The sequence below is a fragment of the Ambystoma mexicanum genome, chromosome 10, assembly GCF_040938575.1.
Source record: "Ambystoma mexicanum isolate Mex_15411 chromosome 10, UKY_AmexF1_1, whole genome shotgun sequence".
Classification (NCBI taxonomy): Eukaryota; Metazoa; Chordata; class Amphibia; order Caudata; family Ambystomatidae; genus Ambystoma; species Ambystoma mexicanum.
The window spans coordinates 1,189,586,253-1,189,611,780 of record NC_090932.1 but is presented as its reverse complement, the minus strand read 5'-3'; positions in this window follow the sequence as shown (position 1 = coordinate 1,189,611,780).

The following is a 25,528-nucleotide window of genomic DNA, read 5'->3' as shown; positions in this document are numbered from 1 at the left end:
AAGCATGAGAACTTAAAAGAAGCTAGCAGGCTCACGGACCCGCTCACAAAGTGTGAAAGAAAGACGAACCTTAAATATCAAGACTGGAATAGTTGTCAAGGCTACTGGGGAGCAAAGTGAAAGGAAGGTGCATGTTCGGCAGCAAGGCTAGCCAAGTGCAAAGGGCCACAGTAACCTGCAATACCCGAACAAGCCCACAGCCAAAGTTAAATACTATAACTGTGACACAAGATATATACCAGAGAACCAAAGGACTTTGGGCGTGTCCCAGGGCCATGAAAGTGGGAGAACGCAAAGTGTTTTGTCGAGTAATCCTGGAGGGATATGGACATTTGAAATAAAACAGGAGAAAAGAAAGCAACAGTTTTGTCTTTGAAAAGGGGAAGAGTGAAACTCATACTGAAGATAATGGTGTTCTAAAGGAACTTTAAGACTGAGAACAAATCCATTGAAAGTCGGGCCAGGCAGAATCCCATACCAAGGCTTTTGTGCAAGCCTCCCCTTTTACTTTTAGTTAGGTGTTTGCTAAAGTGGAAGGGCCGGTAAGTTGTTTAGGATTCGGTCAGAAGACTTTTTACTTTGGACTTGACGTGCACCCGTAGGTTTAGTTTTGCTAGGTGGGGAATTTCCCTCAAAGATATAGCGCAAGTTACACATTTTACTTTTTATTTAAATAAACCTCTTTAACTATGACCCAATGTAGTCCGAGTCCATCTTTTGGTACACCACAACCCATAGAATGTGTTTGCTCTCAGCAGTACCGGGCATGGCATCATCAATAATGTTCAATCATGCCACACCCAGTTACCATGGGCTGTAAATGTGCAGCTTAACCCTGAGGTTAAAAAACTAGGACTACACCACTCTGAAAAAGAATACAGACATACATGACACATGGGACCATGTATGGATTGATAAACTCATTTACAGTAAAATGAGAATATTGTACTGTTCAAAGACCCAGTACCAGTTTACCAGCTGTGCTCATGCAAAGAAGGCATACATAGTCATGTAAGAAATGTTTGCTGTAATGGATGTAAGGAAGATCACATACTTCTCATGCGAAGAGGGCATATATAGTCAAATAACTCACTATACAGGATTTAGGGAAGATCAGATAGAGTGATGATCAAATTCCCATTATTGTCTGAGAAACATTTGTCTTACTGTTGACTTGCGGACAACCGAGGCAGCTGCTCCGCCTAGTCCCTGTGTGCATCTTTTACGCTTAATAACCAAGTTTATGTTCCATTCATACCTCAAACCATGCAACTAAGCAAAGCCCCTACTTACAAAATGTAGACATACCGTAAGCAGGTGCAAATGCAGGACTAGGATGAGGGGATAGAACTAGAGTCAGGGATGAAGAGTAGGATGAAGTACTGTTACAAATTAAAATGATCGTGATAAAGGCCTATGGAAATAGATTGTGACAAAGCAGAAGGACAAAACTTGATGGAATATGATGAACAACTATGAAAGACATTTCCATGAAGGAGAAGGACTAGAATGAAGGATTATGATGAAAGACTAGAACGTATGAGTGTGATTAAGTACTATAATGGAGGACTATGACAAAGGATACAGACTTTGATAAAGAACTATGGTGAAGGAGAAGGGCTAAAATTAAGACCAATGATTGAGAACTATGATGAAGGGCTATGATGAAGGAGAAGGACTTTGTTAATTGAGAAGGACTATGTTGGAGGACCATAATAGAGTATTATGACAAAGGAGAAGGACTTTGATAAAGGAGAAGGGCTGTGACCAAGGACTATGATGAAGGACTATAACAAATGGGAGAGACTAAGACAAATGACTATGATGAATGAGAAGGACAATGAACTATAACAAAGGGCTATGATGAGGACCATGATGCAGGAAAAGGGCTATAATGAAGGAGAAGAAATATTATGAAGGACTATGATGAAGGAGAAAATCTAGGACTATGACAAAGAGCTATAATGATGCACCATTACGAAGGAGAAGAACTATGTTGAATGAGAAGGGCTATGTCGAAGGGGTGTGTTAAAGTAGAAGGACTAAGATGAAGGACTGTGATAAAGGGGAATCACTATTAATAAGGACTATGATGAAGTAGAAGACTAAGACGAAGGACTATGATGGAGAAGGCATATGACAGAATAACTATGATGATGGAGAAGGACCAGGACAACGATGAAGGAAAGGGGTTATGATGAAGGACTCTGATGATGAAAATGATGAAGGAGCAGGACCACGATGGACTATAAATAAGAAGAAGGTCTAGGATGAAGGACCAGGATGAAAACTTATGAGACAAGAGAAGGACTAGAATGTCGGGATATGATGCAGTAGAAGTGCTTATTACAAAGCACTGTGGTAGAGGACTATGACAAAGGAGAGTGACTATGATGTAGGACAATTATGAATGACTAGGATGGAAGGCTATGGGTAAAGGAGAAGCAAAATGCTGAAAAACGATGATGAAGATGAAAAGCTAGGATGAAAGACTATGATGAATGACTATTGAGAATGAGAAGGATTAGGATGAAGGACTATGAAGAAGAAGGAGGTCTGGAAAAGAGAAAAATGACTATGATAAAGGAGTGCTATGACAATGGACAATGAAGGAAAATGACTATGCTGAAGGAGAAAGACTAGGATGAAGGAGTGTGATGAAGGACAAGTATGACCTACAATGAGTAGGATAAGGGAACTCTGATGAAAGAGAATGCTATGATGAAGGAGAAGTACTCGGTTGAAGGACTGTAATGAAGGAGAAGCTCTAGGATTAAGGAGAAGGGTTACAATGAAGGAATATGATGAAGGACTATGTCACAGCAAGAGAACCAGGACAAAAGAGAAAGACTATGATGAACAAGTATAACAAAAGAGTATGATGAAGGATACAGTCTATGATGAATGTGAAGAGCGATGGAGAAGGCCTTAAAGGAAGCCGATAAACTAGGGTGTTATGGTTGTAAGAAGGGGAGGTTTTAGTAGGAAAGACTAAGTAGAAGGACGCTGATCAAGGGTTATGATGCAGGTAAAAGACTATGAAGAAAGGACAATGGTGAAGAAGATGATCTAGGATTAGAAACACCATGACAAAAGAGAAATACTAGCATGAAGGACCATGATGGAGAAGGAGTATGACAAAAGACTATGATGTGAAAAAAGGACTTTGATGATGGATATGATGGAGAAGATCTATTATGAAAGGCAAGGATGAAGGAGAAGGATCTGTACAAATGAGAGGCGCTATGATTAAGGACTTTGATGAAGGAGAATGTATATCCTGAAGTACCATGACAAAGGAGAAGGACTATGGTGAAGCAGTAGGAATATTTTGAATGAAAAGGACTATGATGAAGGGCTGTGATGAAGGACCATTATAAAGGAAAATAGCTATGATGATGGCAAAGGACCAGGACAAAGGAGAAGGATTCTTGCAAAGACCTATAATGTAGGAGAAGAACTTTGACGAAGGGCCACAATGAAGGAGAAAGACTATGATGAGCAGCTATGATGAGGGACTATGATATATGACTATGACAAAGAAGAGAACTTTGATGAAGGAGCTACGAAGAAGGAGAAGGACTATGACAAAGGACTAGAAAGAAGGACAAAGTAGAAGAGTTAACAAAATTATTATGATGAATAAAAATGACTGACTAAGGATAATGATGAGTAGGAAGGGTTCTGATGAGAGGGACTATAACAAGGTGAATGATTAGTAGGAAGGACACTATTGGAGGAGTATTACCGAAGATTAACATGAAGGAGTAACGCACGTATGAAGGGCTAGGATGTAGGAGGGCTAGGATGTAAGACAAGTATAAAGTAGAAGGAGCAGCACAAAGGAAAAGGACTATTATGAAGGACCATGATAATGGAGAAGGCCTGTCAAGAAAGACATTGACTATGAAAGGCTATGATGAAGTAGAAGAACCATGACAAAGAACTATGTTAAAAAAGAAGGAATAGGATCAAGGACTATCGAAGCACTATGACAAAGGAGGAGGACCGGGACAACTTATTCAGACTTTGATGAAGGAGAAGAACTATAAGAAAGGACCATGATGAAGGATAAGCACTATGAAGGACCATAATGAATGATAATGATTGGGATAAGGGACTATGATGAAGGACGATCATGCAGGACTGTGATGAAAGAGAAGGACTAGGATGAAGGACTGTGATGAAGGAGACGCTCTAGGGTGAAGAAGAAGGACTTTGATGAATGGCTATAACACAGGAGAATGACCAGCACAAAGGGGAATGACTATGATGATGGACTATAACAAAAAAATATGCTGGAGGAGACGGACTATGATAAATGAGAAGGGTGGTGGGGAAGTACTAAAAAGAAGATGGATATGGTGTTAAGACGTTGATGAAGGAGGACTATGATGAAAGAGTATGACTAGGGAGAAGGACTCAATGAAGGACTATGATGAAGGGGAGTACTAGGATGAAGAACTGCAACATTGGTGAAGTATTTTGGTGAAGGTGAAGGACTAGAATACAGGACCATGATGAAGAACTATAATAAAGGAAGAGGATTATGACAAATAAGAAGGACTATGATGATGGACTATGTTGAAGGAGATGGGCTATGACAAACAACTATGATGAAGGCAAAGAACTACCAGAAGGACTCGGAGTCAGGACACTGATAAAGAACTATGATGAAGGAAAAGGACTATGATAAGGACCTAGATGAAGGAGAAGACCAGGAAAAAGGAAAAGGACTGACAATGGACTATGATGAGGGAACAGGGCTATGGTATGATTAGATGAAAGTGTGGTGAGTGGAAGGAAAGAAAAATAACAATATGTGATGCACCCAACGCATGCCAATAGCATTTGCCATCCCATCACAAATTCTACTTCTCAACATCCATTCTCTTGTGTCCTCTCTTCATAGCATTGTTTTGGCCACAACATTGCACTAAAGCGTCACCACAGGCACCAAAATCAAAAAGTACTCTTGAAAACCAGAATACTCTAAAGGTCTTTTGATGGTTTCTTTCATCTATCCAACCCGATGAGGACTTCTACTTAATTCAGGGGGCTCTAATTTCCAAACCCATTGACCATAGTGCTTTGAAATGCCCCATTAGATTTACTGCGTTTTGTTCTACCACTAAGTTTGATTATACTTAACCTGTGCCCCTGTATTTAAGGATTAGTTGTATTAAGGATTTTATTTCATAGATATCAGAAAGAGCTCCCTCTCCTTTTACAGTGCTACTCTCGCAGCTGATAAGTGCAATTTGTGTTGTGTTTTGGTGCTGGAGTTGTGTTGAGATGTGTTGTTTGTTGGGGTAGGAGGTAAGATGATTTTGAGATGGTTCTTGTTATCATATCTTGCCTAACAAACCATCCAATTTCTAGAGAAACCTCTTTCACTGTGAAATCATCACAGTTTGTTGCATTTTTGTTTATATCCTTGCAAAACAATCTTTCTCCAGTTTGCTTGCCTCATTTTGCCATTTTATATGATTTCAGGCTAAGCGATGCTACGTTAGGTGACACTGTGCTATGGCACAAATTCAGAGCCCATAGTTTCTATTCAGTTGTCCAGGACCTTCCTTCTGACTGCCCATTGACATCTCAAAGATACTCCAACAGCAATGTTACTTTGCTTTACATGGGGTTACAGTAAGCTGCAGATGGACATGCAGCATGAACTTGCAATTGTCAAAGCCACTATTTGAAGCATTAGTGTATCCTCCGGCCCCCAGACATGTTTGCATAGTTATGCCCCTGGAAGCAGGGATGGCAAACAATACACAGGTAGAGCATTACTCTAAACATTCTGAGCTCTCCTGATGTATTACAAATAATTGGTGTGCAAAGGTTTTGCACATGATACATACCTTTGTCAAATGATGACTGTAAGAAGATGGGTTTACAAAGATTCCTCTGGGGGTTTTGACGAATTGAGGGAATTTGTCCCTTCTCCCCAAGGGGGAGACCCCGGTGAGGCTAGGGAGGAAAGATCACACTGCCAAAACCCTCCCTAAGGTTAGAGGCAAGTGGGATCTCACCGGCAGAGACTCCCCCTTTGGAGACCAGGACTTCCATTGCTGTGAGAAACTCCCTAAAGATGTGCAGACTGTGGCCTAGATGGGATGCTCTAAAATACCACAGACTTTCAAACAACAAGACTGGGAGGAGGAAACACTTAATAGATGTCACTATCACTTAGAAAAAGAACATGTCCCTTCAAATCGAAGTATCCAATCCACTGGGAGGATTATGTTGAATAATGTGAACTCGACGAGCAACAGAGAGAGAGAGGAACGCATGCGCAGTGAAGACCCCGAGTTGCGTAACAACTGGAGAAGTTGAGTAGTCATGAGCCAGGAAACACACGAGTTTCAAACTCGAACTGTACTGAGCATGTAGACGCCAGAGCCATGGCGAATCCCCAGTGTGAGAAGCCGAGAGAGCAGGAGCCCAGAGGAAGGTGGTTGCGAGACCACACAGGGTCCCTGGTTGACAGCCAGTCCACAAACCATTGCTGATACCACTGCAAACATACAGCAGCAAGGTGAACAACTACTCAACGGAACACAAAGATGCCACGAGGAGAAGAGAATACCCGAGGACAAAAACACTGACAAATATAAACCAACAGCGGCATGGAGCAAGAGAGAATCTCCCCAAGGAACGAGGATCCCGAAGACGTTCTCCTTCACAGTCGAAAGTAACAGGAATAATGGGAGACACAGAGGGAATCATTTCACCATTTCAGTGGAAGTTATGAGGCAAAGATAAATCTGAAACTGATTAACTTGAAGTGTTGTGATATAAGAGAAAGAATTACTGAAAATCTGAATACTGAGAGAAAAGAACAGTGGATAACCATATACTTGGAAAAGGGGAAAGAAACTTGATTTTCTGTGCAAGAAGAACACAACATAAAGGAGAGAGAATGTTATGAGGCATAGTTCAGTGGAACTATTCAGTTGGACAATGTACTAAATAAAGTAGCCCTAAACAAGCTAAACTATAATTGCCCCAGAGGGAAAGCCTACCAGAGAAATAGTATTTTGCAAGGATATGCTGAAACCAGCAAGAAAGAATACAGATCTTATAAAAGATCCCTGAAAGGGGTTCAAAAGGAGGAGGGAAAAACTAATAGTCCTTTTGAAGAGTTACATAGACTGATCCAAGAATTCACGAAATACTATTTGATGATTATGTATTAATAAATAATTCTACATACTGGTGCCAGAAGTACTCTCAGGAGAAGGGAGTCATTCTCCTGACCTAAGTTAGTTTTCATAGTGGTAGGGTCAGTTAGGTTTGTTTTCGACATCAGACTTATTCCTTTGGACATTCACGAATGTCTGACAAGCATCTTAGTTAATAACATAGGCAGCAACCGCCCATAGTGATAGGGAAAGTTAGGCCTTATAATTTTACTTTAATAAAATCTTGGAAAACATGTCCTCAAAGTGTCCGCGTCTTTGTTCTGATTCGCCACAGGGTGTATACATCTGACTTATTAAGATGTGTAGGACAGTTTAAGGTGGGATCTGCAAGCTTTGGCTCTCCAGATGTTTTGGACTACAAATACCATCAGTCCTTGCTAGCATAAACAATGGTGAGGACTCCTGGGAGTCATAAACAACATATCTGGAGAGCCACAGTTTGCAGACCCCTGACTTAAGGGGTTCTCAAGTTTTCCAATGCCAGTTGTGAAATAATTAACCCTTTTTGGCTTTTATGCGCATAAAAAAGAAAACTTGAGTTTGCATGTGTGCTTGCGTGAATGTGTTTGTGTGCATGTATATATGCATTTGGGTGTGTATGCATGATAGGTGGGCTGTGCGGGCATATATTGGTGAGAATGTTTTTTTTTTGGCACCAGCAGTCTGAGAATGTGTTTCACAGAGGCAATGCCGGCATGTATTTTATTCAAGACCGCCAAATTACTTTCTTTGGACACAGAAATAATAAAGGGGGTCGTACATAATGATATGGTTAGGTCAGAAGCTCCTTGAAAGTGGGGAAGTGCTGGCCTCCTGGTTTTTCTTTAGGGGCAGCCAACATCAGCACCTGTCACAAAATATTCCTGTGTACTGTGTTTCCTGTGTTGAGTATGAGTCTGAATTCTACATTGTTTTTCAATAGTTCCAATTGTTTTGCTGTGAAATGCTCTGTTGCAACCCATTATTTTATTAAATTTCGAATGGGAAACACTGGCCAAACCCTTATTGTGCTAAGCTTATGTGTGAATGCTTGGTTCAATTTAGGGAAAACCTTCACACCCCTCGTTTTAATGCAAATACACTAAACTCTAGTGGACTCGTCGGTTTGGGTCATGGAAGCCCGTGATGGTGGCTAGTTAGGTCTTGCTGCCTTCTTTGACTGCAGAGGACACACTGCTTGCCGCCCACCCCCACACTCCCCTGCCTGGAGGCCAACGTTAGCCTCCCCTGGTGAAGCCGTGCTCACATGCCCTCACTCCAGGGGTAAGTGGTCGCGCCATGGCTCCCGCAAAATCTGCCAGAACGTCTTCCCGATATGAGCAGGGATCAGAAGATGCCCTGGGCGCCTCACTTTACATTTGCAGTCCTGGCAGGTGTTCCCTGGATATAAAACCAAAGTATAAAACATAGCTTGGAATCAAAGGCATCCGGCTGAGATTAGTAATTCCAACACCGGCTATGAAAATCATTGCACCGAACACACTCCACAAAGCTGCATTATGGTGGCAGACGACAGAAGCGCTGTTTGTTCCAAAACCCTACCATTAACATAACAGTATGTGACTGTTTGAATCTTTGCAAAAAGAGATAATGAGTGGTATTGTCAATTACATTAACGCTTTACAGCTTTATGGCAATTACACTGCATTTTATGGTGTCATAACATATTCCATTTTATGGCCTTATATCTCTGTTAATACAGAGCCGTCTATGCACAGAATATTAAGAAGGGGGAGCTCGCCACGGGCGGCGAGCAATGCGCTTTCTGCAATGCAATTACCGGGGAGAGCTGGAGCTGGGCGATGTTTTAAAGCGCAGCCTGTCCCGCTTCGCTGCGTTTTAACAGCCTCCTGCCCCCACCCCCTAAAATATAGTTCCCCCAAATGAGGAAATAAACAGGAAGATAAAGAAAAGGAGCGGAAGCTGATGTCAGGCAGTACCACTAGGAACATCTTATTCCATGAAGGGCCTAACTGGCCAAGTGGGGGGCCATGACCCTTTGTCCCATGGTGGTGGATGGCGAGTGGCGAGTAGGCACAGGTGCGGTTAAATAAGTGAGCGCCCGAGCTTAGATGGGAATACATTTGGTATTTATATTTTAATAGAAACAGAACAAAATGTTGTGAGTCAGGCGTCGCAGAATTGGGCAAGGAACTGTGCCATGGGGACGTTAGATGGAGGAATCTGTTTGCCGGGCTCAGGCTGGCCCTTAGGACACAACCGATAGACCAGTGTTGATCTGTTCGTGGTCCAATGCCAGCCCATTTGCTTATTTAATGCCCGCACAATTGGCATTTTTGAACAATGTTTCTGGCCAATGTGCTTTAAAGTCAACACAGGCTACAGGTTTTGGCCATAATGAGGCCTTGGGCCCTACTTGGACAGTGTGTCATGAAAAGTCAGCAAATGGATGTCACTTATTGGGTACTCTGGCAGAGCTGGACACAAAAATCAAATCTGAGGATGAATATATATGATATGATAGGTTATTTTTAACATGCTTAATACCCAGAGGTTTCTAAGCGCGGACCCAGGGATCCAACCTGTGTTGCTCTGTGTCGTCTTGCTTCCAAGGTGGGCACGTTGCCCCTGAGCTATCCTCCCGATACACGAGTATACCAGCTGAGTAACATTTGTGTTAGCTGGGGTCCTGTGGGGAAGCTGACACCCCAAGAAGAAACATAGCATTATTATTATTATTATTATTATTATTATTATTATTATTATTATTGAGCGTGGACCTAGCTTCAAGACGCAACAGAGCGCTTTATAGAGGTATACAACAGTACAGCTCTACACGGGGGGTAGGATACAGAGGGGCACAGAGGAGGGATAGAGCTGTACCGCGTGGCGGGAAGAGAGGGGCGGGCGGCATCTTGCACATCAGGTGGCGCGAGGGGTGACTTGATAAGCAACCCCATGCACGTGTTTCAGCCTTGTTGGGCCTCATCAGGCTGTCGGTACTCTTGTTCAGAGAGGAATTGACATAGCATTTCGGTGCTGGACTGCCCATTGTGGGCGGGACAAAGACTGATATGCAAATGGATATTTCCCATCTGTGAAAGGTACAGTGAGCAAAAAGCGTGTGCTGCAAACTCTCAGCTCATAACATAATTTCTAGAACTTTCCCAAAGTTTTCCACATCCTAGTTCTAACATATTCTCTCAGCTATGTGTTCAAGGGTCAGGGGCACCGACCCACAGCGAGGCAACAGTGTTTCCCTTGAGATGTCCATGACTCACCTAAAGGTAGCGATGGCTGAGCAGCCACGACAACTCTTTGGAGGTAAGTTCAAGATATAATATAATACATATAACATTCATTAAGGAAATGGCCACACAAAGATATTAAGAAAAAACAGTATTTTATATTCTGAGAAAGTAAATGAAATGTTGTGCAGGTTACAGGTAAGCACACTATTTAAGAAACAACCTGTTTAGTAATTAAAAGTTGTGGTCCTTTCAGTTAGAGCCAGCAGCAATGTCCAAAGTCAAAGAGGTACTTCAGGGTTAGAGTTTTGCTTTTGATACCCAAAGGCACCTCGGGATCTATCTCCCCATAACGGGTGTTAGACATCCAATACGAACAAATGCGACAGATGGACAGGTGATGCTTTGTTACCCAGGGTGCAATTCCATAGGGATGTGTGGCCGCAGTCAGTACGTGTTTGGTTCCAGCCTATGGTGTCGCAGAGATGGTGGAAATGAAGCGGTTCTGAAGGCAAGCAGGATGACTTAAGACCCACCACAGAAGATATGGATCCCAAGGGACGCAAAACTGCTGAAGCCTGGATATGGTGCAGCTGTACTGTTCGCTGCCAGTACGGTTCCTGTAGCGGGGAGTTGCAGAGGGTGTCCAGCTGTTGCAGCTCAGATAAGGCTCGAACATAATGATTCTTCCATGGTTCTTGGTTGTTGCTTAGTGTTGCTTGTTTTTTGTAATGAGGGATCTTCATTGCTGTCCGTTATTGGTGCTCATGCTATGCAGAGCTCCTAGTGTCAGATTTGGCACACACGGGGACAAGCACCCCAGCTTTCTCTGTATGCAGGAGATCCTTTAGGCTTGAAACCTGGCGCTTACTGTGGAGTCAGGGTAGGGGGGGCCATCCTTTCCTTTGTTTCTGAAAACTCTGGTGTCCTCATGCACTGGCACGGTTTTACTTTCAGACAGGTCTTGGCAAGGTGCAGAGCAGCAGAGCTGTCCCATGCTCTTCTTTGGTTTAGTTTCCTCTCCGTTCTGGAACTGACTGGAAGAAAGTCCTTCTCCGCTTCTGCAGTTCAACTTCGACAAGGCAAGGATGCAGACTCCCAGGAAGCCCTTAAGTGTATGTTCATCCTGAATTCCGATACGGAATCATTGTAGGCTCCGCCCAAGCCCACAGTTAAGTATAACCGGGAGCTGAGTGCATATTAAGATTCCAATCACAAGGGTGTTTCCTTGACTCTAGATGTGGACTCCTCGCAGCAATCCAGAAAATAGGTTTCAATTATTATGTGCCTTGCTCTATAGCCCTCATCCAACCGAGGCAGGCAGAAGCCGTGCTTTACCAGCCTTTTTTGCTCATGAATAAAAATCCCTGGCCTCTTCAGTGACATGACTCCCTGAGAGGCTCTGATCCCTTCAGTGGGAGGCGCTGCAAAAGACACTGTTTTCCCTGTTACACTGTTGAGGAACTTCCAGCGATTAGATGTGTGAGCTACTGTCAGACTTACAGTGGGTAGTGGGCGCCTAGAAAACCTTGGAGGAACAGAGGATGTGTTGCTGATTCGCAATTGATTAGCCCAGCTTGAGCCTTCTCACAAGAGGGTGACCTTCGCTATGAAATACCACCCCGTCCAGGTAACTAGATCCGGATGGGATAGATGTTGAACTGAAGAGCAAAATACCACCAGGTATTCACCTGCCTGAAAAGAAGAGAAGGACAATTTAGTACCGGAATAGAGATGAATGTATCAGTAACAATTCTAAGAGAATTAGAACTAACCTGAATGGTCTGTGAGTTTGCTTAGAATGGAAGGTGTTCGAAGATGGTGGAAAAAACTCTTAATTCTGGTAATTTAAACAATGTTTTCTGATGGGACTCCTGGATATGAGTGGTAGCACCTGAATCAGGAGGTTAGGATGAGGCAGGGTAAAAGGGGAGGGTAGTTAATATGGTTAGTATGGGACCTGTTTCCCGTACGGAACAAGGGTGCTCTAGTGGAAACAGAAGTGCTATGTAAAACAGCAAGGAGTCCACACTTCAAAGCCCCCTGGTTTAGCATAAACAGTTCAAATGAAGGGTAATCCATATGACATCTGTTAATGAGTAAAAATGTCAAAAACCAGGTAAGCATGAAACACCAATCCCAGATGCAAAATCCAAGATGCAAAATCCAATTTCCAGGGCAGAGGACGAAGCAGGAGGAAGAAAGTCTGTGGGATTTCAGGAGTTGGTAACCAGGAACGCGAGCAAGGAAACAAAGATTTGTAACAACTTCAATCAGAAGCTCTCCCTGAAGCTCTTCCTGAAGGAAATGCAAGTCTTCTCATAGATCCGGGCTAGGCGCGCTAATGTGGCGTGTTGGCGCAGAGATGGGTGTGTACATGAGCTTACACATGGAGTCAGTGTGCGTCGTGCTGACACTGCAGCAGAAACGGAGAGCGGAGAGCCATGGGGGAGGGGCCGCCCAAGGCTTGCTGCTCCAAGAGGCACCTTTGCACCCCCCCCAAGAACGCTGGAGCAGGAGCAGGGTCCTCGGTGCATTGGACATTGACGGCGAGGAAGGTTAGATGCCGGAGCCAGGACAGTAATCTCCCCTGAAGGAAAGCGCACCCCTCTAGCAGAATGAAAGCGGGCCAATAGCACAGGGGCATGGATATTAGCAGAGGGTTTCCAACCCCCCACCCCCGGACCGTAAGCCTTCCAGTCTACCAGATAAAAGCATGCAGCACCTCGTGTCTTCATGTCCAGAATTGCATTAACTTCAAATTCTTCATCACCATCCACCAATACCGGCCGCGGGCGAGGAGAGAGCTGGGTAGCATGCAGGCATGGTTTCAGTAGGGAAAAATGGAACACAGGGTGAACCTGCCAGCTCTTAGGCAGGCACAAACGCAAGGTCACAGGGTTGATATCCTAGAGAACCTCATAAGAACCAACAAAATGCCACAAGAGCTTGCATGTTCTGCGCAATTTCAGATTCACGGTAGACAACCAAACCTTCATTCTCAGACGATAGACAGGAGCAGGGGTGCGATGAAGATCCACGTATTTCTTGGCACAGCTCTTTGCTTGACAAGCTGGTCCCTGACAGTCGCCTGTACCGCCACCAAATCACGAACTGAGGTGGCAGCAGCAGGGTTCTCAGAAGGAAGAGGCGAATCAAGAGGTATCGAACAAGAATGTTGCCCATAGAGGACATACAAGGACATACAAAGGAGAGGAACCAGTAGAAGAATGAACAGAATTGTAGGCAAACTCAGCCGAGAAAAGAACCACCAACCATGTTTCCTGGTATTGAAGACACAAACAGTGCAAGTGCTGCTCTAGCATGGCATTCAGCCTCTCTGTCTGCTCATCTGTTTGGGGATGATAGGCGCTAGAATGCCGATCCTCAATACCCAAAGAGGAAGCAGGGCACACCAAAAACACAAAGTAAATTGAGAGCCGTTGTCGGAAACAATCACAGATGGCAGCCCAAAAAAATGGAACACCTGTTTTCGAAAGAGATCCACCAGAACAGGAGCAGTGTGAATTCCTTTACAGAGCACAAACACAGCCAATTTATTGAAGTAATCAATGACCACCCAAATGGTATTGTAACCAAGAATGGGCAGAAGTTCAACTATGAAGTCCATAGACACCACAAACCAGGGTTTCTGAGGGGTGGGAAGCGGGCGCAAGAGACCAACTAGTTTTTGTCTTTGTGTCTTGCACTGGGCACAAATGGAACACGTCACAATGTAATCAACAAGGTCTCTAGACATGGTGGGCCACCACGATCTCCTACGCAACAATCCCAGGGTCTTAGTCTTCCCAGGGTGTACTGCCATCAAAGAGTTGTGGCACCAACGCATGGCACAGAGTCGGGTTTCAGAATCAGGGATATTTATCTTGTCCTGGCTGTACCAGCAAACCGCTGATGACATACCTGTTGATATCAGTCACCTCGTCAGGAGGAGAAAGCACCCAGGTATGTATTGTGTCCCTGAGAGACCCATGTCGAGAACAGCCGCAATCCACCTGGTGAGGCAACAAGAGGGGTTGCATCACTTCCGGTGAGACACCATCAACCCCCAGGCGAGATAGGGAATCTGCCTTAGTATGGAGAGCCGCAGGCCTATGAGAGATAACAAAATCAAAAAGGGAAAAGAAAAAATGTCACTGTGCTTGTCTAGAAGAGCGCTGCCAGCAGGCTACGGTGGTCTGTGAAGACTGTAACCCTTGATTCCTTGAAAGCATCCTTGATGGCCAAAAGTTGACCCTCAGTGAAAATATAGTTTGGTTCCGAGTCTGTAAGCTTATGTGAATAGAAGGCCACATGATGGATAGCACCAGTACCAGGACACGTCTGAGAAAGGACAGCTCCAATGTCCACACTGGAAACATCAGCTTCCACTGTGAAAGGTAACATAGGATCGGGATACTGTAATACAGGAGCAGAGGTAAAGGCTGACTTAAGACATGCAAAAGATTCTTGAGCGTCCGGATTCCACCTAAAAGGCGATTTAGGGATTGTCAGACTGGTTAAGTGTGCTACAATGGAGGAAAATGAGTGAATAAACCTTCTGTAAAAGTTAGCAAACCCAAGAAAAGATTGTAAAGCTTTTAGTGAGGAAGGAACTGACCAGTCTAAGACTGCCTTGACTTTAGAATGGCACATCTTGTTACATTTGTTTGTGATATTGTAGCCCAAGAAGTCCACTTTGGTGGCATGAAAAACACATTTTTCTGCCTTGAAATAAAGGCGATATTCCCTTAGATGTTGAAAGACTGAAGAGACATGGTTGACGTGTTTTTCAAGAGAATCCGAGAAGATAAGGATATCATCCAGATAGCATCCAGAAACTGCTCTGCCATATCACAAAAAATTTCATTCATGAATAACTGGAAGCTGGCAGGTGCATTGCATAGCCCAAACGGCATCACTATGTATTCGAAAAGACCATAGCATGTTTTAAACGCTGTTTTCCACTCAACCCCTTGTCTAATGTATACTATAATATAGGCACCCCTCAGATACAACTTGGTGAAGATGACAGAAGAACCCAGCTAATCTAACAAGACAGAGATAAGAGGGAGCAGATATGGTTTTTTTACAGTTATGGTGCTGGGGGCTCTGTAATCGATACAGGGCCTGAGGTCTCCTTCCTTTTTAGGCACAAAAAACAAGGGAGAGGCAGCAGGGGACCTAGAAGGATGAATAAAACCATTAACCAGGACTGAGTCGAGATAATCCTTAAGGATCCTATCCTCCTTTAGAGTAAAAGAATAGACACAGCCCGAAATGATCTTCGAATCAGGAATCAGATCTATCGGAGAGTCATAAGGCATGTGAGGGGGCAAATGCTCTCCCTTGCGTTTAGCCAAGCCGTCAAGGTACTCCTTATAAGAGGCAGGAACAGTGTCAGGATGCCTGGATACAACACCAATAAAGGAAACCGCCTCAAGAAAAGCCACACAAGCTGAAGCAGGAGACACATCCTCAGCACTGAAACAAAAACCTTGACAATGCATGGGCGAGAAGGAGATATCATGAGTAACCCAGTCAAAGTGAGGGTTATGCCGCTGTAACCAGGGGACTTTCTTGAATAACCTTATACTGAGAAGCAGCAATGAGATCAAACTAAAGTTGCTCCTAATGTCCAGGAGTGGTCGACCTAATAACAAGAGTTTGCTCAACCACTGGCCCAGAAATCAGGGCAGTACCATCAACGGCGTTGACCATTTTAGGTTGGGCCTTCTCGACTGCAGCAATACCGATTTGCTGAGCGTAGGCAATATCGATATAATTGCCTGTGGCCCCAGAATCCAGGGCTGCTGGAGCCCGGATATCTAGGCCATCAGGCAACTCGAGGGTAACAGACAAACAGGTAACAAGGCCGTTGAAGGCAAGGAGCCCAAAGCATCAGCACCCGACATACTACGGCCAGGCTTTGGAGTTTGCCGACTTTCATACAGGCTTTTTTGGGCAGTTTCGCAAGAAATGTTCATCCGAGCCACAGTATATGCACATGTTTGAGGACCGCTTATGCTCTCTCGCTGCTGAGAACAAAGGACCATGTACCACTCCAATTTGAATGGGTTGCCCATCCGAGGGCGAGGTGGCAAAGGACTCTGATCTAAGAGGAGGAACACAGGGTGTTTTCTTTTTACCTTTGCATTCAGCCCTTCGAGCATCTAGTTGGAGGACCAAATCGAGGAGTTCAGGGTAATCCACAGGTACCACAAGTACTGTAGCAATTATATCTTTCAATTCACCATGAAGCCCTTTATAAAAAGACTGCCACCTTCTTCTCCTCCGGTCATCCCGTCTCTGCAGCCAACTGATTAAATCAAGCCAAATAGGTAAGTAACGGAGTGCCTCCCTGTTTGAGTTCCGAAAATTCCAGCTCGGTGGCTTGCGATTTATAACGGGTATGAAACACCCGGTTCATGGCATTAATAAGGGCATAGCATTCATATAGCATGTAATTATTGGATTCCAGTAGTGGGCTGGCCCAGGCAGCTGCAGTACCACCTGTAAAGATTGGAGTGGCGTGTCTGTACTTCTGCTCTCTATATGGTATAGGAGAGGCACAGAAGACCCCAGCCAAGATTTTCTATTATGGTAGCAATGGACGAGCAATCAAGGCCTAGCTTCTTGGGAGGTGATGCAGGCTGGTTCTTAAGTACAGTGTAGTCCCCAAGCCCCCACAATTGAATGTCGACACACTGTATTACTGAAAACACAGTCTTTATAGAATCAATATTCAAAGGTTATGTACACTATCCCAATAACTCACTTTGTGCTCAGGAAAATCAACAATGGTAAATATCTACAATTCTAAGGTGGTACCACCAATATTAGATCTCATTAAAGTGCATCAACTATCATGTAAAAATATCACACAGATCAATAAAGAGGAAACCATCCAATAGAGAGAGGAGGGAAAGCAAGATGGTTGACACAATTGGCAGAATACTGGCCCCGTTACCTAGACACAGTTCTGTGTGGAGATCCCCCCACCTGGGCAACCTGTAAAATAAGATATATAGCACAAGCCCAGTCCATATATTGTTCAATAGTCTTATTCCCACCTATAATGTTTTTACCCCCCAATGTACCTGGTGGAGCAGAGTTCTTCAAAAGAGGCGTCGACAGATCCTTCTTGAGTGACCCCCTTTAAAGCGGGAGTCACAGATCATCGAGAGGCGTCGAGGAAGGTGAACTTTGCGTTCGGCGTCGGGGAATCGACGACCGTTCTTGAGTGCCCTCCCTTTAAAGCAGGAGTCATGGGTCGTCGAACGTCCGATGGTGAACAGGGTAGAACGGCGTTGATGAGGCGGAGGCTTCGATCCGAGCGGTGCTCGTTGACGACGGAGCGTTGGTGTCCTGCAAGGAAGAGGCGCGTGGTGCACCTCGGTGACAATAGTTCTGGACCGCAAAGAGTGTAAAGAACTGTGGCCCAGCAAGGGCGTCGAGTCATCGAAGTCTTTGTGGTCGTGAGGTGGCGGGAAACCCACCGGCGGATTCTCCTCTGTGCGTTGGTCGTCCTTGACTTTCTCCAGCGGGATAAAGTGGTCGACGGCGCGGACAAGGGAGTCCTTCGATTCGAATGTTCTTAGGCAAAGGAGCGGGTGGCTCCGGTCGTTGGGGGCACGTCGTCAAGCGGCCCCCGCGTCTGGGCAACACAACTTCGACGGGCCTCCAGCGGTTACACAAACCTGCAAACCCTGTTCGACGGCAATGAACTTCGACGGCGGCGAAGTCCGGGTGCTTCACTTCGATCTCCTCAGCGGTCCCCGTCTACGGTCGGCAGCCTTTCGAGGGTCTGGCGTCCAGGGAGCTTCAGCAAAGGTTTAGCGGTGCTCGATGGTCCCTCGGAGCACGGGAAGAGGGCCCCTTACCAGGTCCTCTCTCGGATCAGTCTTCGACGGATTCGGCAGCTTTCAGATCGGTCGAAGCAAATGCAACAGCAAGTCTTCTTCTTCCAGCTGGGCGTCGAGGATCAGCAGTTCCAGTTACTCTTAAAGTGTAGACACAGCTTCTGAACGCTTCTGAACAATTTCCAGTGGTGAGAGGTCCCCAGATATACTGTTCTTTCTCTCATTCACACTGATGGGTCACACTCAGCAGCCAATCATACAGAAGGGCATTCATGCAGTCAGTCAGCCAATCAGGCACACAGTGCATTCAGGCCATCCTCCTCCCTCTCAGACACTCACAACAAGGAATGTAGATTGGGACAAGTACCCAGCCATTCAACACTACACACTGCATTCAGGCCAGTTTCGGGCAGGGCTGTCTCAGTCTTTGTCTCTCATACCAGCAACCAGACAACCAGAACAAGAAGTGCATATTGGTCACACACTCCATTCACCCAGGTCCCACCCACAGGAGGTACCCACAACATACAGTCACTGGGAAGGCTCCAGCTAGTCTGGCCGGGCCTTCACAACAACACCATATATGGCACTTCCACTCAACAGCCAGTCAGGGGGAAGGGACAGAGTCAGGACTTCCTAGGACTTTGAGAAAACAAGGTAACAGGCAATAGAAAGCAAGAGGCCACAGGGGCCATCTTGTTTCCTATCAGGAATCAACTGATTCCAATGGCAGTTCCTGGGTATCCCAAAATGGAGGACACCCAGAGCGCCTGTCAAATTCAGCATGGAGCTACCACCAGCCCATACCCTGCTCTGTGGGCCACCCACAGGTGCCCAAAAACATACATTAGGGGCACAGGGTTGCACCCCCACCCATGGGTGCCATAAGGGTATCCCATGGGTCTGTACACCAAACCAAAAACAGGAAGAGCTGCACTGCCAGGAGTCCCACATGGACTCCTGGGCAGCAAATAATACAGAACATAAATGAAAAAAAGGACTACAGGACAAGGACAGGGAGGCCCTGTCCCTACAATGCATTTCCAGCATCACACCACCCAAATAGAAAAGCACAAAGGCTGCTTTAGTAGTGGAGAACGAAGCAGGGCAGCAGAGAAAATGAGGTTTGCACTGATTGATGAAAGTGCAATATGTTTTTTGGTCACCCTGAAACCTTCCCGCAGGGGCTAATGGCAACTGGGTAGACATTAACACAGGGACTGTATTTTGCTGCGGTATGGGATAGACCGGGGCTGAAGCCACAGCACCTGAGTAGTCCGACTCACTAGAAGTGGTACGCGCCAGCTCTTGCATGGCATCCATTCTATGATGGATGTCCGACTGACCAGTGGTCATGTCGGTGTGCAAATCCGTGACTAACTGTAACAGGCTGGACAAGGTATCAGCGGTGTCCAGTCAACTGGTCGACTGCAATTTGGTCGACTGCAATTTGGTCGACGCAATTTGGTCGAATGCCAAATGGTCGAATTTTTTTTTTTTTTATATATATATGTGTTTTGTGGGTTTTCGTGTGGGGAAAAAAAATAAAAAAGAAAAAAAAGGGGGTTGGGGGGGGGACCCCCCCAAAAAAAAAAAAAAAATGGGTAAAAAAAAAAAAAAAAAAAAATTCGACCATTTGGCATTCGACCAAATGGTGTCGACCAAATTGTCTGTCGACCAAATGTTTTCGACCATTTGACTGGTAACCAAGTATCAGCCACATCCATGGTAAGAGGGCTTCTGGTTCTGTTATACTTACAGTGGGTAGTGGGCGCCTAGTAAACCTCAGCGGAACAGAGGATGCACTGCTGAACTGCAATTGATTAGCCCAGTAAGAGCCTTCTCCAAGAGAGTAACCTTCCCTATCAACAGGGGAGTTGCTAGGTCTGGAAAAGACCCGGGGCTAAGCTGATGTCGGAACTGTTGGGACTGGGGGCTAGATAGCCTTTTGGCTGTAGCTCCTGAGATTCTATCCGGGGCTACAACCAAAAGACCAGGGGCTATATCCCCCTTAGCCCCCCCCTAGCAACGCCCCTGCCTATGAAATACCACCCCGTCCAGGTAACTAGATACGGATTGGATAGAAATTCAGCTGGAAGAGCATAATACCACCAGGTATTCACCAGCCTGTAAACAAAGGAAGGACATTTTAAATGTAATACCGGAATAGAGATGACTGTATAAATAACAATTCTAAAAGAATTACAACTAACCTGAATGGACTGGGAGTTTGCTTAGAATGGAAGGTTTTCGAAGATGGGGCAAAAACTCTTAATTCTGGTATTTTAAACAACGTTTTCTGGTGGGACTCCGGGATATGAGTGGTAGCACCTGAATCAGGAGGTTAGGATGAGGCAGAGTAAAGGAAGGGTAGTTAATATGGCTGGTAAGGGACCTGTTTCCCGTACGGAATGAAAGTGCTCTAGAGGAAACAGAAGTGCTATGTAAAACAGCAAGGAGTCCAAAGTTCAAGGCACACATGTCAAAAAAACAGGTATGCATGAAACACCAATTCGTTATCCAAGATGCAAAATCCAATTACCAGGGATGTGGTTGAAGCAGGAGTAAGAAGGTCCATGGGATTGCAGGAGTCAGTAACCAGGAAGTGTAACCAGGAACGTGAGCAAGGAAACAAAGAAGTCGTAACAACTTCAATCAGAAGCACTCGCGTACAGAAATGCAAGTCTTCTTATAGTTCCGGGCTAGGCGCGCTGACATGCCGTGTGGGTGCTGAGATGGGCGCATACGTGGGTGTACACACATAGTCATTGTCTGCCGCGCTGACACCGCAGCAGAAATGGAGAACGGATGGCCAGGGGGGTGGTGCCACCCAAGGCTGTGCTTCTCCAAGAGGCGTCATGGCTAACGCCAAGAACGCCGGAGCGGGAGCGTGGGTCCTCTGTTCCTCGGAGAACGACGGCGATGAAGGCTAGAAGGGGCGGATGACTGCGGAGGGCGGATGACTGCTGAGGGTGGATGACTGCTGAGGGCGGATGACTGCGGAGAGCGGATGACTGCGGAGGGCGGATGACTGCGGAGGGCGCATGACTGCGGAGGGCGGATGACTGCGGAAGGCGGATGACTGTGAAGGGCGGTGAGCGTACAGAGCGAACGAATATGAAGAGCCAATAAATGTGGTGGACAGATGAATGTGGAGAACACACGAGTGTAGAATGGGGCTGAATGAATATGGAGAGCACATGAATGTAGAAAACGGTTGAGTGTAATGAGGGGAAGAACATGGACCGCGGAGGAGTTTAGGGAACGGCTGAGTACAGCTATCGGCTGAATCTGATGAGCGACGGAATGTAGCGAGCGGCTGAGTATCGCAAGCAGCTGAGTATGTCGGGCGACCGAGTGTAGTAAGCGGCTGAGTATGGCGAGAGAACGGGTATGCGTCGATCGAACGAGAAATAAGAGCGAGAAAACGAGTGTACACAAAACAGTTAAGTACATTGTACGGAAGAGTGAACGGAGCTGATGAATGCAGAACTGACAAGTGGCGTATGAGCATCTGATGCGATTGAGTGCGTAACAGATGAGCCTGGGGAGCGGGTGAACGCACGAAACAAATGAATGAATGGACCAGAGCGCATGATTAGCGTACTCCTCCATGCTAGATGGAGGAGTACGCTATACGGAAGAATTTGCCGACCCGATGAATAGTGCATAAGAGCAGATGAGAAACAAAACACATCGCACCGACCGGACCGGTCTGCGTAATGTGCAGACTTTGATGTGGAACGCAAGGAACCGTTGTAAGAGCATACTTCATTTCACACCCCACGCTTACTCTCTCCTTACACCACCACTCAAGTAGAACACAGAGATACTATGACACCATTCGGTATATCTGTTCTCATATCAACATCCGCCGCTCACTCCCCATCACTCTAAGTAAACACTGCTGGTTTCTCACCCCCAGCTAAGCGTTCTCGTCAGGCCTAACGCTGCCGCACTTGGACTGGATAATCCTGCCAGACCGAACACATACTCCTGATTCCTCAACCCCCACACCTATCGCTAGGAAGCAGCTACCACAGAAATTCCGCACCAGCTGCACACATACCTGGTGCGCACACGCACCCTTGACCCTCTCTAATCTCTCCACTGACCCGAACCTCGGTTCCCAAGGGCGTTCAACCTACCAGCGCCTTCAGACCATACCAATGGTATATAAGGCGCTATATAAATGCAAAATAACAATAACAATAACAACGTAGCTGTGACAGCTACAAATGTTGAAGATAGATTGTACCTTATTGACATTCTAGTGGGGAACAGCTTGATGCACTTTGGGGGTTTTATAGAGGGAGAATGTGATAATACCCTTCACCTTAATAACAGAGCTACATTTAAGTTTGTTCCTATGAGTGACTGGGACAGAGAAATTCCCATAGATTGTCATGGCCAAGGTTGAATTTAGGTGGACCAAATATGCACAACCAAATTGCAGACTATCAGTGTAACAATGTAGAACCGGGTTGTCGAACTCTAGTCCGCAAGGGCCTGAATCCTGACAGGTTTTAAGGATATCCCTCATTAATATTAATGGGAAAAACATTGCGTACATTTGTAATCATTGGCGGTCATTACAAGTTTGCCGCTATACCGCCAGTAGTTCCAGCAAACACCAGAAAACAGACCTATGGTTTCTGCCACCTGACGCAGGTGATTGAAAGTGTGGTAAATCCCCATTCCATGTAGACCCAGAGAGATCCATGGAGGGGATTGTCGGTATTACCTGCACCAGTAGTGCAGGAGCTGGTAATACCAGCATTTGCCGGTGGGAGACTGATTTACCTCCAGCTCTTAGTTGGAGGTAAATTAGTGCCCTATCACGATGACGCTCCCCGATGGCTATGAATACCTCCATTCCCAAGCACCGGTCAAGGAGGGACAAGTATACTCCCTGACCAGTTATTGAGGCCACAGGTGCAAAGGGCAGGAACACGGGTACCAGGTAGCTGCAAGGGAAAGGTTAGGCAGACGTGAGTACAAGATCTGTATTACTAATGAAATCGTAAATAGGGGGGTTGGAAGGCACCTACCAATATTGTTGGGCTGAAGGGATGCCAGTGCATGGAATAAAACGTGCCATTTTGGTGAACGTTTTTTTTTTTTGTTGCAGAAAGGGTGAGTTTCTATACCAAAAGAGATCCACTGGTGGCAGGATGATGATGGAAAAACCAGGAGAGTAGTCGAACCCTTGTCCCCTTTGATGTTGAAGCACCTGATGCAGGAGGAGAAGCAACAGATTCACAGTGAGCACAGCTAGAGTCCAAAGTCACCTTGAGCCAAAGAGGAGTCCAAAGGGCAGTCCCAAAATCCAGTAACCAAGAAGTCCAAAAATCCAGGAAGGCAGAGTCCAAAGCACCAAATCCAAGGCAAGGGCAATGACAGTTCCAATAACACGAAAACAAGGTAAAAAAGCCGAGGAATCAGGGTCCAAGCAATCCAAACGCCACTCGTAGCACTGATAAACAGCTGAGAAGCGTGGTCGTGTGGAGTTAGCGTTCCTTTATGCTGGGCGTTTGGTCATGTGAATGCATCCTCATTGAGTCATGTGAGCGGCATTGTGCGTCACGTGATCTGTCATGGGACCAGGAAGTAATGACGGGATCGGTGGGGCGATGCGGCCTCATGGGGTCACGTGAGCGGTGTCGGGCATCACGTAACCAGGAGGAAGTGCCGGCGAATCCAGGTGCCCCCCAGCGCCATTGCGGCCACAACCGCCAAGTTCCTGTGCGTCGCCATCAAAGCACGGGGCTTCGGGTGTAGCAAGACTTGCCGGAGGGGTACTGCCGTGAGGAATGCCTGACACAGGTATCGTGATGCGGGGTGATCCGGGCTGCATGTGTGGAAGCCTCCATGACATGCCCCCACCAGCAAACTTGTGGTTTGGCGGGCAGGAAAAGTGCTGTTAACAGAATTACCGGCACTTTTCCCAATACTTTTCCTGCACCGCCAAAAATGTAATGAGGCCCATTGTATGCAAATGTGTCTTACGAATATTAATGAGGGGAATCCTAACCATCTGACATGTTTCCGGCCCTCGAGGAACACCTGATGTAGAACCAACCCCTGACATTGAGTTATTGTAAATTACAAAAAGCACACAAGGTGACTTGTTATCATCATATTACTTAACTACATACAGTTAAAAAAAGGGAAATGTGATTAAAGTGCACATTTATGTGATTCCAGAATGGCAATCGCAGGTGTGATGTTGCGTTGCCTCCATATATTTATATGGCTCTGGCTTTCTTAGAGACAAAAGCAGTTCCAAGTTAATATTCTTTGTTCAGCTTACCAGGTTCTTCAAAACTAAAAGCAGGAGCCAAAAAGAGCCCAGCAGTTTCAAACTCCTCATTGTCCTCTGATTTGTTTGCCATAGTAATGAAACCTACTGGCCCGTTTAATGCGAGAATCAACAGACATAAAGGGGATAGTGGTGCAGGGGAGTAGCCATAAAATAGCCCTTTATGCATATTACATCCTTCTGTTCCTGTCTGCACCAATGATCTCCATGCCAGTGATTTTACAGAGGTTAGAAAGGACAATCTCTCGAAGACATGAAAGTTTACTTTTCAAGTTCAGACACCCGAAATAGATCACAGACCCGAGCCAAGCTTTCCATCTGAAGCGAGTGTCGAGCAGCATAACTTGGCTTCAGGCTCAGTTTGTGCTCATTATTAAACCAACATATTAGAGACGCGCCTGACTTCCAAATAAGTAACTTTGAGGCAAACAGATGAAAGAGATTATTTGACTGAAGGCTGAGGATCAAAATGCATTCAATAGCGAGAGGAGTGAATGTATTTGTAACGCTCTCAAACATGTTTCCAGTGGCTTTTGACCCAATTGTTTGCAATTGGGGAAAGCATTGTTATCGAGCAAGGGATGAAACTAAATACACTGCAATTGGAAATTATTAAGGAAGGATTAAAGCAGAGGTGTGCAAGCTGCAGTTCTCTAGATATTGTAGAGTACAACTGTGAGAAACCTGAGGGTGCTCTTCTGAGAAGGACCCAGGAATCCCTTATCAAGTTGGCCAGAACACAGCCATTGCTGTTGGATCCAGTTCCTGGGACCGTGGAGTGGGATCATCTGGGTAGGGTAACCCGGGGTTGTGCTCGGGAAAACACCCCAGTTGAGAGGCGTTATGACACCGTCGAAGACGACAAGGAGGACCAAATCTCTGAGATGTTTATAGGTAACTCCCGATCAACCTCCCTTACACCCA